This window comes from Magnolia sinica, chromosome 9, assembly GCF_029962835.1.
Source record: "Magnolia sinica isolate HGM2019 chromosome 9, MsV1, whole genome shotgun sequence".
Lineage (NCBI taxonomy): Eukaryota > Viridiplantae > Streptophyta > Magnoliopsida > Magnoliales > Magnoliaceae > Magnolia > Magnolia sinica.
In genome coordinates this window covers 75159684-75172390 of record NC_080581.1, presented here as the reverse complement: position 1 = coordinate 75172390, position 12707 = coordinate 75159684, and the positions used below count along the sequence as shown (strand labels likewise).

General features: G+C 39.8%; 1 non-coding gene across 1 annotated transcript; it reads left to right on the top strand.

Moving 5' to 3' along the window:
* The first annotated feature begins 4087 nt into the window (after positions 1–4087).
* LOC131257093 (small nucleolar RNA R71) lies at positions 4088–4194 on the top strand. Its single transcript, XR_009177113.1, has one exon. It is a non-coding gene; the product is annotated as a small nucleolar RNA R71 (small nucleolar RNA).
* The last annotated feature ends 8513 nt before the right edge of the window (positions 4195–12707 follow it).

Below are 12707 nucleotides of genomic sequence, written 5' to 3'. Positions count from 1 at the left end.
TATTGAAAATCTCAGCTTGTCCAGTTATCTGTGGATGGTATGAGGTGCTCACCTTATGAGAGATACCGTATTTCTTCATTAAGCTCTCGAATGGTCTATTACAAAAGTGTGAGGCCTCATCACTAATGATGGCTCGAGGTGTCCCGAACCGCGAAAGGATGTCTCTTTTAAGAATTTAATGACCGTGCGATGGTCATTATTTCGGCACGGAATTGCTTCGACCAATTTAGTGACATAATCTACGGCGAACAAAATATACAAATTTCCAAATGATTGGGGGAATGGTCCCATGAAATCGATGCCCCAATAGTCAAATGCTTCTATGATAAGGATGGGATTCAAAGGCATCATATTTCGACGAGACAATGCTCCCAATTTTTGACAACGCTCACAAGCCTTGCAAAACTCATGAGTGTCCCTGAACACAGTGGGCCAATAAAAGTCACACTGTAAAATCTTGGTCGTGGTCTTTTTAGCAGAAAATTGACCACCACAGGCCTGTGAATGACAGAAGGAGACGGCACTCTGATACTCGTCATCTGGCACACATCTCCTTAGAATTTGGTCTGTGCAACATTTGAATAAATATGGATCGTCCTAGAAAAAGTTGTGCACCTTGATAAAGAATTTCTTCTTATCTTGTGCAGTCTAATGCGTCGGTATGGAACCTGTGGCAAGATATTGGCAATATCAACGAACCAAGGCGAATGGGAGACTCTGAACAGTTGTTTATCAAGGAACATGTCATTGATATGGGTCGCCTCAGGAGAATCAGAGGTATTAAGGCAGACAGATGATCGGCCACTACGTTCTCTACTCCCTTTTTATCTTTAATTTTCAAATCAAATTCTTGGAGTAGAAGGATCCATCGTATCAAACGGGGCTTAGAATCATTCTTAGAAAGAAGATACTTAAGTGCCGCATGATCTGTGTAGATAATAATCTTGGATCCGATCAAGTAGGACCTAAATTTATCCAAAGTGAACACTACGGCTAGGAGTTCCTTTTCCGTAGTCGAGTAGTTCACTTGGGCAGAATTTAAAGTTCTACTTGTATAATGAATGATGTAGGGCCTCTTATCTTTTCTCTGGCCTAGAACCACTCCAAGAGTATAATCAGAAGCGTCGCACATAAGCTCAAAAGGAAGGCTACAATCGGGTGGCTACATGATAGGTGCAGTGGTTAATATGCCCTTAAACTTGGTGAAAGCTTCCTGGCATTGCTCAGTCCACTCGTATGGTGCATCCTTTTGTAGAAGATTACATAAGGGACGAGAGAGAAGACTAAAGTCCTTTATGAATCGTCTATAAAACCCTGCGTGTCCTAAGAAGGATCGCACATCTCTGATATTCTTGGGTACAGGTAGGTTAGAGATAAGATCGATTTTTGCCTTATCTACCTCGATTCCCTTAGACGAGATGATATGCCCAAGGACAATTCCCTTCTGAACCATGAAATGGCACTTCTCCCAATTAAGTACCAAATTCTTTTCTTCACATCTTCTCAACACACATTTAAGCTCTAAGCATTTGCTGAAAGATGAACCGAAAACAGAGAAATCGTCCATGAAGACCTCTAGATATTTCCCCACCATATCAGAAAAGATACTCATCATACATCGCTGAAAGGTGGCAGGGGCATTAGCTAACCCGAATGGCATCCTTATGTAGGCAAAGGTGCCATAGGGACATGTAAATGTAGTCTTTTCATAGTCCTCAAGGGCAATTTTAATCTGATTGTATCCCGAATACCCATCAAGGAAGCAATAGTAGGAATGACCAGCTAGCCTTTCCAAGATTTGATCGATGAAGGGCAAAGGAAAGTAATCCTTCCTTGTGACGGGATTCAACTTCCTTTAGTCAATGCACATTCTTCACCCAGTAGTAACTCTGGTCGGCACGAGTTCATTATTGGCATTGGCTACGATGGTGATCCCGAACTTCTTAGGAACCACCTAAGTTGGACTCACCCATTGACTATCGGATATGGGGTATATGATACCCACATCCAATAGTTTAAGAACCTCGGCCTTAACCACTTCCTTCATGTTTGGATTTAGTCTACGTTGTGATTGCCGAGCGGTCTTCATATTATCCTCGAGATATATGCGGTGAGTACAAATCGATGGGTCGATTCCCTTAAGGTCCGCTATCGTCTATCCAAGGGCTCCCTTATACTCAATGAGAGTAGATATAAGCATACTCACTTGTTCTTTCTCAAGGTGGGCAGAGATCACCACCGGGTATGTCTCATCTTAACCTAAATAGACATTTTAAATCAGAGGGCAAAGGTTTTAGGTCAAGCTTCGGTGGCTTAAGGTTAGACGGTAGAGGCACTATATCAGTTTGGAGCAACTCTTCAAATTGTGGCCTCCACCGGTTAACTTCAAGTACCGATGCAGTATCAAGTAAGACACACGTCTCCCTAATCATGTCATCATTAAAATTATGATGGTGGGCCAGGCACATCTCTAGAGGGTCAGAGGATAAGGTCAGAGGTGTCGTATCTTCCACTAAAGAGTCAATCATATTAATGTCGTGGGAATCGTCATCATCCTCTAAGTTTCTGCCATTATTGAAAAAGATGTTTAACTCCAATGTCATATTCCCAAAAGACATAGTCATGACACCATTCCTGCAATTGATAATTGCGTTTGAAGTGGCAAGGAATGGGCGACCAAGAATGACGGGAATCTAAGTGCTCATGTTATTGATGGGTTCGGTGTCCAGGATGATAAAATCTACAGGGTAGTAAAATCTATTAACTTGGACCAACACATCCTCAATTTTCTCTCTCGGTATACTAACAGAGCGATCAGCAAGTTGTAGTGTGGTTAGGGTGGGTTTTAATTCACCCAAACCTAACTGTTTGTATACCGAGTAGGGAATCAAATTGACGCTCGCTCCTAAGTCAAGAAGTGCATGATCAATTCGATGATTCCCGATTACACATGATATGGTTAAGCTACTAGGATCTTTGAATTGCTGTGGCACGTCTTGCTTTAGAATGGCACTCACTTTCTCGATCAAGAAGATCTTCTTTTGAATATTCTGTCGTCGTTTGGTCGTGCATAAGTCTTTCAGGAATTTGGCATATGAAGGTATCTGTTTTACGACAACAAATAGATGAATGTTGACTTTCACTTGTTTCAACACCTCTAGGATATCCTGAGAGTTAGAGAGAGGTTTTGGTGCGACCAACCATTGGGGAAATGGAGCAACTGGCTTTTCTAGAAGTTCTGGTTCTAATTTTTGTGTTGTTATCCTCTTCTGGTTCTTGAGGATTTTCAGGCCTAACCGGAAGGATTTTATCAATGATCTTCCCACTCCTAAGAATGGTGATGGATTTAGCGTGCCCCATTTGATTTGAAGAGCCGGGATCACTTATCTCGTATTGCGGTTTAGGATTGGGGAGCGGTTGTGAAAGAAGCATCCCCTTTTCTATAACCGTCATACGTGAATCCATCTTTTGCATAAAGTCTCGCATTGCTTGGGTCAGCTCTTGCATGGAATTTTGAACCGGTTCTTCTTGAGGTTTCCCCTGATTTGGATTTTGATTGAAGAAACCTTGAGGGGTAGCAGTTTGTCCATTTCTCCAACTAAAGTTTGGATAATTTTTCTAACCAGAATTGTATATATTAGAGGTTGGTCCATTGAAAGGTCTTTGATAAGTATTTACGGCATTGGATTGTTCATTCAACACTTCTCGAAAGGCAGGTATCGTAGGACAATTTTCAGTTGTATGAATGTTGCAATCACAGATGCCGCAAACACTTTCATTAACCTTATCATTCTTTCCTTCCATGGCCTCAACTTTTCTTATGAGCATAGTTACTTTATACTTGAGATCATCCTCTTCTTTCAAGAGATACAATCCACCTTTCTCCTTAGATTGAGTCGGCCTAGACGTGGTGTTCGATTTTGAGTAATAGTCCCATGATTGTATTTTTTCAGCAAGACTATCGAGGTAATCCCATACCTTGTCAACATTTTTATTAATGAATTCTCCATTACACATTGTCTCAACCATTTGGCGCATGGAAGATGTCAGTCCATCATAGAAAAAATTTGTAATGCGCCACGTTTCAAAGCCGTGTTGTGGGCATAAACTGACCAAATCCTTGAACCTTTCCCAACATTGGTAAAATGTTTCATCCTCCTTTTGAGTGAAGTTCATGATTGCTTTTCTAAGGGTAATCGTTTTATGATGTGGAAAAAATTTCTTTATAAATTCCATCTGCATATCATTCTATGTGCCAATGGATCTAAGACGCAATGAATGTGACCATGTCTTAGCCTTCTCCTTCAAGGAAAAAGGAAAGAGTTTCAGCCTGACTGTGTCTTCAGACATATTTTGAAAATATAAAGTAGTTATGATCTCATCAAACTCTTTCAAATGTAGATATGGTTCTTCAGATTCAAGCTCATGGAACTTAGGAAGGAGTTGGATAACCACTGGCTTGATGTCCATATGTCCTGTATTTTTAGGAAAAATCATGCATGAGGGCGTACTCACCCCCGCTGGTTGTAAATAATCTCGTAAAGTACGAGGCAGGGGTGTTTAATGCACCTCATTCTCATCCTGAATGTCCTCCACCCTAGGTTGAGGTAGAAGAGGTTGGTTCTCAGCCATCACTTCAATTAATTCAGGGGATTTCGAGTGGTGTCTAGTCCTGCAATGGATAGTTAACCCCTCAACCAATCCTCCTTCAGTCAAGAGACGTCGAGTGTTGTCACAGGCCCTCTTGGGCATGAAATACTCGCAACCCTCAATCAAATTCGAAACCTAATCTTAAGAAAGGAAAAGAAAATCTAGAAAGAAAGAGAGGGTTGGAAAGAAGTTACCAAATTGGAGTCCCTAAGTTAAAAACCTGCAAAAGAAAACAAAACAAGTCAGTTTCTAAAGAGAAGGTCTAAAATTAGAAAATCCTTAAAAAGAAAGATAAAAGTAAACTGGTTTCTAAAAGAAAAAATTCCTAAAAGAAAGTGAAATTTTAAAATAAATTAGGAAAGTCCTAAACTAGTAAGTACGTTACTAAAAGAGATCTGAAAAATAGAAAGTAGAGAAAAAGCTTACCGAATTAGAAATTTCTATCTTAAAAGCCCACAAAATAGGAAAGTTAGTTTCTAAACAAAAATTCTACAAGTAGAAAATTTCTAAAAATAAATTAAGAAACAAAGTTAGATTCTAAAAGAGTTAGAATTAGAAAGTTCATAAAAATAGAATATTAGTTTCTAAAAAGGAAAGTTCCAGAATTAAAAAGTTTCTAAAAATAAAGGAAAGATGATTTAGTTTCTAAAATTAGAAAGAATTTCTAAAAAGGGAAATAACTAACCAAGTTTCTAAAAATAAAAGGGGAAAGTTTTTAAAAATAAACTATTTCCTAAAAATAGAAAAATACTAGAATTAGAAAATTTCTAAAACTCAAACCTTAATTTTAAAAATAGAAAAAGTAGAAGAATTAGAAAAGGATTACCAATTTAAAAGTTTATGTCAGGATCCTACAAAACAGGAAACAAGTTAGTTCTAAAAATCAAATAGAAATAAAAATCTAAAACTAAAGTTAGTAAAATCCTAATCTCAAACTAATTCTAAAACTAATTAATTTCAAAGAATCGTAACCGTCAATCCCCGGCAACGGCGCCAAAAACTTGTTCACTTCCCAAGTGCAGGGTTGTGATGCAGTAATAAACTCGGTGAGACCGAGGTCAAATCCCAAGGGACTAATACTTATACGTTACCTGAAACTAGGTAGATATAGAACTAGCCTAAGATAAAATCTAAATCGATTGGAATTTAGGGAATAATTGTAAAATAATTATGTAAAACTTAAGAGAAATCAGAGATAAGAAACTAGGGATTCAGATGATCCACTTGTAGAGATCAGGGAGATCTTATGCCTGCTTCAAGAATTATGGAAATTAAACTGAACTTCCTCTGATATAATTTTAAAGAGATGAAAGGTATATGAATTAGAATGGATTCCATTACCAGACCATGCCCATGAGATAGAGTAAACAACAGAATTAAACTAATTACTAACCAATCAACATGCTATGAAGGTTAGCAAGGGTACCGTCATCCGACCATGCTCAGGAGACGATAGTGAACAACAGGGCTTCCTGACGTCATAAACATAAAAAAAAAAGGATAGGAATATGCTCAAAGCTATCGCAGACCCATTGTAATTTCAGTCACAACAAACCATTAAAAACTAAATACATTCCCATTAATAAACTAAAATCCACATCAGTTCAGTATAAACAAAAAGCACAAGCGAAAGATTCCCCCATCAGACTACAAGCTTCACCTCTTAGCCCTAGCTAAGAGGTTTAGCCTGATCTAAACATGATTAGGCTAAATCTCTATTAAACAAAAAGAAGAAAGAAAAGGAAAAGAAAAGGAAAAGGAAACAAATCTTCTACTCTCTCTCTCTTCCACGTCCAAAAAGCTTAGCTGCCTCCAGATTCAATGCCCTCCTCCACGTTTTGGAACTCTTTTTATAGTTGCTGGAGTGGCTGGAGTGGTGGAAATCGGATTTGGAAAGCTATCGCACGCGCAGCGAAAGCCTTTTCACAGCCAAGTTCGGGGCTTCAAAAATCGCCACTTTTCTCGCTCAAATTCCAAAGAAACGCCGTCCCTTAGGACTTTCTTGGGTCCTCTACATGATGGACGGTTCAGATCGTCGAAAATATCGTGATTTGGGCCATGCAACTCCCCAAAAATTCTAGTTTTCACAGACGCACGCTATTTGCACGTCATCGTGCTGACGTGTTCGATGGGCCCTGCAGTGATGCTTTTGATGAAATCCATCCCGTTAATCAGATTCCTCTCAAAATTTTGGTCACAATGGACTGGTTTTTTTTGTCGAGTTTTGATGCAGTCCACTGCTATTTTTCTTCCACCGTTCATCCTGTGTTCTTTGACAATTCACGTGCGTACACGTGCATGGGACCAAAAGGTGAGCTTGGTGAGGGTTGTAGCTACCCCCTTAATGTAATGAACGGTTCAAATCATCAAACCAAATGATGAGTAGAGCCCACTAGCCAAAAACGGACGGACAGCGTCCGTCCGCTGTCCCTGCGTAAGAAGAAGACAGGATAGCCCGTCTTTGACCGGGCTAACCGTCTGGTGCACGGCCGGTGCCTGTACACTATGTACACGTACTGTATATGTAGGGTCCACTGTGATGTTCGTGAGACATCCGCTCCGTCCATTTGATGTGTCACTTCATTTAAGGCGTTAAGAATAAAATTGAAGCATTTTCAGATACCAAGCGGGCCCCAAATCACTGATTTATGGGCTGATCTATCCGTTGGGCCACTTCCAGAGGGATCCAATAGCTGAAATTTGACGTGTGCCGTTAGTTTTTGGTTCTCGAGTCATGTATGAAGTTTCGAGCCAAACAGATGATGGAAACCCAGTGATCTTGCATTTTGGTTGACTTTCAGGTCGCTTGAGCTTCAGTTTCTCAATTTTCACGGATCCCTGACGTGTAATTCCGTCGATCTTGGTCCCCTGGAGTCCATCCCTTGCCTTTGGTGTCATCAGAGCGTTAAATTTATGCTTTATCATCCTTTTTCAGTCTAAGCTCGTAAGTACACTCTACATCACAAACACGATTAAATCAACCATTAAACAGTATTATGCTTGTAGATCCAGGTAATAACTAGAGTCTAATATGTAATATTTGACCCTCAACAAGTATGGATAATAGAAGGTTGACTTTCGATTATTCGTTAGTGTTAGCAGGTGGAGCTATTAGTTGAATATCGAAGCTTCAATTTATGGTTGTAATTTTCACAACCTAAGCTGAATACATAACAATGATAGAAGTATCCAATGAAGCGGTTTGGGTGAAATGGATGATGAATGAGTTAAGGCTTCAGCAAGGAGTCGTGCCTATGCATTGTGACAGCGAGAGCACAATCAATTTGGTGAAGAACTCGATACGCCACTTATGAATTAAACACATCATTGTCTATCATCACTTTATCCACCGAATGCTAGAGGAATGAGATGTCACTCTTGAGAAGATTTACACCAGTGAGAATAAGGTGGAGATGATTAGAAATGTCGTTTCTAAAGAACAAGTTTTACTCAATTTCTCTGGGCTTAGTAAAGAAGAAATGAAGTGGAATGTGCATGAAGCAATAATGGTATTATGTTGAAATTTTTGAGATGGTGGTAGCAGCTTGGTAATGGAGATAGATGATTAAAGCCACAATAGAGATTGTTGATTGAGTGTCTTTAATTTAGTACTAAGAAGACCCTGTTTTGGTTCCACCTATGTCTTGTTCGGTCCGACCGAATTAGTGGTGGATTCTCTAAAAGCACATTGTCCTATTTTAGACATTTTCGGTTTGACCTAATGTGTGTAAGTCACTTCGACTCGGTCTGACCAACAAAACAGTTAAATTTGCATAAGTGCGGGTATTTTGTTTCTAATTATGTATAGAAGTGTATAAGTACCCTCCTAATCTCAATTAGGGTTAGAGAAGAACGTGTAGAGGAGCCTAGCAAGATTGCTCAAAGGTTTTATAAGGGGAAGCTAGCTTTTCTAGTGTAAGTTGTTTCATCTCTTGTAACCTTCTTCTAATTATAGTGAATTGATTGTCGCTTGGTGTCGTGGTTTTTTCCCACAAGAATTTTTCACATTAAATATCGTGTGTTCTCTATGTTTGTTTGAATTTTTCGTTCTCTATTACTTTTTAATATGATCTGAGGTTGCTTTTCTGCCTAATTAATTTCGAGATGAGTCATCATGAAACTTGGTTGTTAGCCTCACTCACTGACTTGTCATGACTCGTCAACTTGCTCATTGGCCTACTCGACTCATAGTACTTCACTTGCTTGTGAAGAAATTTTAAATGAAGGAAAACTAACAAAGAGCGGGGGAGAGAGAGAGAGAGAGAGAGAGAGAGAGCTAGGTTCCCAACGGACGACCTCAAGTGGCAATAGCAACACTCTAACCAACAACCAAAGCATCTTTCCTTTGCTTACCCTTTACATTAATTTTATGTTTTATGCATATATAATTATTTAAAACATTTATAGAAAAAAAATGCTCAAACAAAACTTGTTGCACGTCCACTGGTTCTGCGTGAGGCCTACCATGATGTTTATACAACATCCAACCCATCTACCAAGGTAGTCCCACCATGAAAAATGTGATGCTCCAAAAATCAGGTTGATTTAATATTTAGGTGGGCAGCACTAAACAAAATAATCAATCATTCAAGAGCCTTCACGTTTATATAGCTCCAATCTAATGATTTGACTAGCCTGATGTCCGCGTACCTTAGCGGAAGGGTGAGATGGCATGCAAACACCATGATTGGGTCCCACGCACCAATTAGTTGAACAAACAATTAGTTGTCCTATGTGGGAAATGGTACTATGAGGTCGAGCTGTGTAGGCCCCACCATGATTTGTGTCAAACATCTACCCCATAGTCAGATGAACCATTCCATGGTGGTCCATGGGCTTAAAATTCAAGTCAATCCATGACTCGGTTGGGCCACGCCACATACAACAGTTGAGATGGGTTACCCTACCATTAAAACATTCATAATTATTTATTGGGCCCACCAAGATGTGGTTCACAAATCCAGCCCATCCATTGTTTGTTTCCCACTGGGCGAGGGGTCAGCTCAAGTTTCATCCGCATCCAAACCTCAGGTGGACCCCACCAAGTGCTTTTATATATTTTAGGCATATCTTCACATGGGTTTAGATGGTATGGCCCACCTTGAGTTCCATATACGGCCGATTTTTAGGATATCCTATAAACTAAAAGGGACCCATCAAATGCACAGTATTGATGCTCGACACACACATCACTGTGGGGCCCACACAGCACGATTGGAAGTTCCCATGAGGTCGACCTCATAGTACCATTTCCCTGTATATATTAACTTAAGTATTAAATATTGAACAGAGACAAGTGAAGACTCATTCAAGTCTTCGGGTCAATCCACAAACAACTAGACATCAATTGGAGATGAGTTTTGAGTGGTTGACTAGGAAGAGAAGGGGTCAAGCCAGGCGACACGCGAGCCCCCCTAACCCATTGCCGTCCGTGGTAGTGTGGACGATTGTGGGAAGGGAACAAACAACCACTCGTCAGCTGGCACGTGGAGGCTGGAGCCCACCTTTTCTCATCATAGTTGAATATTTCCCCAGCTCAGTTCACCTTTTTTTCTGATGAAATGATCATGGCCGGCTCTACACTAATTTCCTGAAGGTCTGACCGGCTAAACATAAATAAATGTACCATTAAAAGCAAGAAAATGACCTGTTTACCTCTAAATTAAAAGAGAAATGCTCAGGTGCGCCTCGCAGAGCACTTGTAAGTTGTAGTTCTCCTAGTTGCATTGGTTGACTTGGACAGTTCAATTGATCAATCCGAACAGTCTTCTAGTTTCAGAAAAAATGTAATGGGCTACGATGTAAAAATCACACTGACCAGTTAATCCAATCATCCCTGATTGGGAAATATTTTCTATAGCCATCCTTTTCCCAAGCCATGGATGGGATGGTTGTAATTGCCTAACAAAGGTGGTTCTTTAGAATCATAACCAATCTAAGACGATCCCTAACAAATAGATGGATTAACTTGTTCTTGAAACCTATTTTTGGGTAATAGTCTTGGCATATAAGGGGGTGGCCGATATTGGCATGGAAGAGACGACTTTATGCCTATTAGACCCAATCCTTCCATCGGGTGCACTACTCTTATGTTTGGCTCAGGGCTCAAAAATTGGGCAAATCTGGAACTTTGGTAGGCTATGCGACAGAAGAGTTAGGGCCATTAAAATCAGAACTACAATAGGTTACCAGGGATATACTCTATGAGGTCTGCAGTGATGTATGTGTTTGTCCATGCCACCCATTGGTTTTCTTCAGCTCATGTTAGGGCATGAGCCTAAATATGAGGCAGATTCAAAGCTCAAGTGGACCGTTCCATAGGAAATGGCATAGCTAAGATGCCTATTCTTGAAACCTTCATAGGGCCCACCATGATGTTTATTTACCATCCAACCTGTTCATAGGATCACGCATATCTAGATGAAGGGAAAACACAAATATCAGCTGACGCATGGAAGGATGTGATGAGATTGATCACCGTCTTCCTCAATTGATAAACGCCTTGAATCTACAAGGAACTCTTGAATCCACAAGAGAAAATTTCTCGAATCCATGAGAGAGAAAAATTTTCTAGAAATTTTATTAATAGATAGATGAATACTTCAAATAAAAGAGTTTAGCATGCTTAAATAAACCTAAACAAATACTAAAAGGCAATCAAAAGTCCTAATCAAATAAAGAAATAAATTCTGAAAAACATGCAAAAAATTTTATGTCTATCGACCTGTCGTCGATCGGTCTAACAGGCTCAGAAACATCTACAGACTAAAACCAAAAAAAAAAAATTCTGTGAATTTCAACTTGTTGACCTACTTAGTCGACTTGTCGAACAGGGCCTTCGACCTATCGACTAGATCTATCGACCTGTTGAAACTGGCAGAAATTGTCCGGCAACCAATCTGAAATTTCTAACTGAATTTTGACCTATCAACCAGATATTTAGATAGGTAGAACTATGTTGAATTTTGTCGATTTCTCCTTGGGCTTCTTTCGGTCCATGTGTGTTAGGAACGTGTTTAATCCGTGTCCTACATCAGACCCCTCCACTTGCACCAAAAAAAAAAAAAAAAACTCATCATTGAGTTTGGTTCACGATACGTGTTCAATTTCCTCGAGTTCTTCAACGGACTTAGTTCACAATACATATTCAACTTCAGGTGTCTCTTCCCTATACTCTACAGTAGGTTTATCTGATTTCTTCTAGATATTAGCATGAATAGTTGCTACCCGATCTTCTATATTCTTCACCGCAACACTCATTCCAGGAAGTTTAGGCAATGGAAACAAGTCAAGTACAAGTTTAGGAACTCGAACATACACAACCTTAAATTGAGCCTGATCGGTAAATTGATTTTTCATGTTGTTGAAAACAAACTCGACCAGAGAAAGACCAATCTAGGAGACAATTCATTGGAAAGTTTGGTGAGTACAATTACCTTGACCTTCTGCGACACTGGCTTTACATCTTTTAAAATGTTCACAGACTCCACATCCACTTTCTTTTCTACTAAGGCAATTATCACCCCCATCTCCTCAAAGTGGCCACTGATGAATCTGATGGCCTGTCATGACTCTGTCTTGACCAAGTCACCTCTCGTCGATAAACAAGGGATTTCTCCGTATAACTCCTCACCAATTGACTATTCTCACATCTTGCTGACAAACAATAGGTTTTCTCTAAATAATCTCTCATTGATTTGCTATCCTGCCGACAATTTTAGAATTGTTGGAGCAATTCCTGATCATAATTGCTAGTGAGGAATCACTCTCGCATCAGCTACTTTATCTGTGGCCATATGTGGATTGGCAGATTTATCTGTATCGTTCGCGCGAGCTGAAGTTGTTACCACCAAGCTGAAGCTCTGCCCTTCAATTCGTAGGCTACAAGTTTAATGTTTTTCTCTTCAACAATGTCCATGTAGTCCAAAAAAAAAACCGTTCAACTTTAAGCAGCCAATCAAGGAAGTCATCGATGTGGAGTTGGTCATTGAAGATAGGAAGATCGACTTCCATTCTGAATTCTCGATCCATCAGATCTACCCAATCGCTGCCTCATC